Source organism: Myotis myotis, unplaced genomic scaffold (genome assembly GCF_014108235.1).
Source record: "Myotis myotis isolate mMyoMyo1 unplaced genomic scaffold, mMyoMyo1.p scaffold_m19_p_3, whole genome shotgun sequence".
NCBI classification, from domain to species: Eukaryota; Metazoa; Chordata; class Mammalia; order Chiroptera; family Vespertilionidae; genus Myotis; species Myotis myotis.
In genome coordinates, this window is record NW_023416335.1 from 92,742,604 (window position 1) to 92,746,517 (window position 3,914).

A 3,914-nucleotide genomic window follows, 5' to 3' on the forward strand; every position below is an offset into this window, starting at 1 on the left:
TATTTTCAAAGATGAGGTGTCAACTGATTTTCTTCTATGAAAAATGTTTTACTGGCATTGTACAAGTTCACCCTGAGCCGGCTACACTCACTGGTCTATGCCACCCCTTATACCCTGCCATCCCAGCTGTGAGCACCACTGGGCCCTCTGGAGATGGGTTTCTGAGGGGCCTTCTGCTCAATGCTAGTCTCAAGATCCATGTTATTAATGGAGGGGTTGAGGGTAAAAATAATTGACTATAAAATACTAATAACTATAAGAATCTCAATATTTATCCAATGCACTCAAAAGAAGTAGTGTACCAAGCCACACTACCTTCTGGTGGGGTGTGGATGTTTATGGACTGATTTTAAGGAGGGCAAATGGAAATGAAGTGAAATTTCGTTTGGGAGAGGGGTGAGAAGAAGGCAAGAAGGAGTGAGGTAGGACATCTAATCACTTAACATTATAATAGGACTTTTCTTTTTCAGTATGATGGTAGCCAGGGAGAGGACAGAGAACACCCTTTCAGCCCCACTTGGGTATGTTCCTGAATTGCACAGGAAAATCATCTCCAAAATTGAACTCCCTGCACTGACTCTTTGAAGGGTATTTTCACACTAAATTCTACTTTTTGTGGCTTTCCAGCAGCCATGGGACCTTTTCTCTCTGTGGGTGCTCCAGACAATTTTCAGCTCTGTTTTGCAGTCACCCAATCTCCCTCAGTATGGAGCGACCCAATGACAAGAGAAATCTAGGAAGGAGAGGTCCTGACACTAAGGAAGTGTGGCCTGAGCACCAAGAGGCCATCATAAACTTCACATTTTATTTCCTTCTTTTTCCTATATTTGATATCCCTGAGATCGTTATGTTAAAGTTAATCTCATACTTTCCTTCTTCCTCTATTGGTAAGAGAATATTTGTTCCAGGGCTAAAAACACAGAGGCAACTGGGGTGTGTGGGTACACCTGAGGATTCTGGGCTTCAGGGACTTATTCCTGAGAGTAAGAGAGTATTTTGCTAAGATTCCCCATCAAAATGTACCAGTGAAGTTCCTTTTTGTTACACACACACACACAGACACACACTTTAGTAGCTGAGAGCATGGGTAAGAAATAGAACCTGCTGACACAGCCCTTTGTAATTACTCCACAGTGGGCCAAACTACCCTAGTGCACAGTATGAATGAGCTCAGAACAGCGAGTGGATTTATGTAATTTCTCAGAACCACAATGGGAGCTTCTGACTTGATTGCCAGAATGAAATTTTTTTCTCTCATTCTTTGCCTCTGCGTGACCACTGTCAACATATAAGTCAGTTCTGGTGACACCAGTGATTTAAAAAGCTACTTTGGAACAACAATAAGAGGCATAAATTTCATGATTCACTCAGAGAATACATTCAGGCCTTATTTACAAAATGGTGTAACATAAACACAATTGCACAAATAGGCTTACCAAAAATTTTATTTTGAATCAAAAGACTCACTCATACCACTATTTTTTTAAATGCTATATTCTAGAATTAGATGATCTCAACATTCTTTTTAAGTATATATATATATCCTATCTAATAATAGACAAAGATGGTAATTGACCATACCTTTGCTACACCTTCCATCAGCTAATCAGCACGATATGCAAATTAGCCACCAACAAAGATGGTGGCTAATTTGCATACTGCAGGCAGGGCGGGACAGCACGAGCTGCCATCCTGGCCCTGTGTGCAACCCCGCCCCCATCCAGGACCCCCGTGTGCTGCCTAAGCCCGGGGCCACCTAAGCCCCGCCCCCGTTTGGGACTCCCATGTGCTGCCTAAGCCCTGGGTCACCTAAGCCCCGCCCCCATCCAGGACCCCATGGCGATTAGAGAGTGGGAAAGTGCAGCCCACAGGCAGCACCCAGCAGGGCCTGACCCTGGGTGCCCTGGCGATCCAGCCATCGGTGAGCAGGAAAGTGCGGCCTGTAGGCAGCACCCAGCAAGGCCTGCTCCTGGGTTGCCCAGAGCAGGAAAGGGCAGCCTGCAGGCAGCCCCCCTGTGTGCACCTGATGCTGGGTCATCGCAGCAATCCCAGAGCAGGAAAGGGTGGCCTGAAGGCAGCACCCCACCCTGGCCACAGCTCAAGGGAGAGTACAACACGCAATGGAGGCCAGGAGCCTGAGAGATCAACAGAGAGGGGCTTCTGCTCCAAGCCTCCATGGTGTGGCTGGGGGCAGGCCCCCAGCAGACACACACACACACACACACACACACACACACACACACACACAAAGTGCCTACTCTGAGCCTCCAATGTGGCTGGAGGCAGACCCCCAGTGGGGACACACACACACACACACACTCACACACACACACACACACGGCAACTCCTCCGAGCCTACGTGGCGTGGCTGGGGGCAGGCCCCAGCAGACACATACACACACACACACACACACACGGGACGCCTGCTCTGAGCCTCTGCTGCCAGACTGTGGCCATCAGTAGGACATCCACTGAGGGCTCCCAGACTGAGGGGCAGGCTGTGCTGAGGGAACCCCACCCCCCAGTGCACAAATTTTGTGCACCGGGCCTCTAGTATGTGTGTGTGTGTGTGTGTGTGTGTGTGTGTGTGTGTGTGTGTGTGTATATATATATCCTATATAATAAAAGGCTAATATGCAAATAGACGAAATGGCAGAATAACCGGAACAACCGAACAACTGAACAACCAAACAATTGGTCACTACGATGTGCACTGACCACCAGGGGGCATATGCAGAACATGGTGGGCCTTGGCCGCAGCGGGATGGTGGAGCAGGTGAACGGGGGCACCAGACCAAGGGGGGGGCACCGATCGCTGTCATTGGGGGGAGCCTCTGGTGGTTACTGAAAATTCTTTGCTCCCATACACCACAGTACCACCTGGCACTTGCACCCGCTGCCGGTGCCTGATGCCAGTCCTGATCACTCGGTGCCATCAGTGGTGTGAGTGGTAGCTACCAGCCCTGATCGCCTCTGAGGGTTCTCCACCTCTTCTGCTCCTGAGGGGCAATCACGGCATCAGGATTGGTGTGTATATGTGTGTGTATTTATTTATATATATATAAAAATAAATATATATATATTTTCCCCCCCAGAGAAGAAGGGAGAGGGAGAGAGAGATAGAAACATCAATGATGAGAGAGAATCATTGATTGGCTGCCTTGAGCCCGCAACCCAAGCACATGACCCTGACCGGGAATTGAACCATGACCTCCTGATTCATAGGTTGACATTCAACCACTGAGCCACACTGGTCAGGCTCAACTTTTTAAAATATATATATTTTTTATTGATTTCAGAAAGGAAGGGAAAGGGAGAGTGAGATAGCATCAATGATGAGAGAGAGTCATTGATTGGCTGCCTCCTGCCTGCCCCACACTGGGGATTGGGTCTGCAACCTGGGCATGTTTCCTGACTGGGAATGGAACCATGACCTCCTCGTTCATAGGTCGATGCTCAACCACTGAGCCATGCCAACTGGGCAACATTCTTTAAGTGATATGAATATACTGTAGAATTGGATACTTTAAAGTATATAGTTTGTTCCCCTTTGAAAGCCCTAAATAAAAAGTTTCTTTTTACAAGCGATTTAGTGGTTAGCTACTTCAAATTGATTATTTTTATCCAAGATTAGCCAACTCTTCAACATTCTTTTCCCACTTCAGGACAATGGCCTCAGTCATTATCCTTCCATTTTTCTGTAGAATAAGAGCTTGTACATACTACCCTCCAATGCAAGCCATGGAGCATTTGAATCTCTATCATAAATGTGCAAATGTAGAGATAAAAAAGCATCTTACTGCTTTTTTTGATGAGAAGCTAGGAGTGACTAAGGGTCTGCACACCAGAATTGGATTTACTACCAAGCAATCTGGAAAACATAGCCATAAACCCTGCCTGGAAATTGCAAGTCA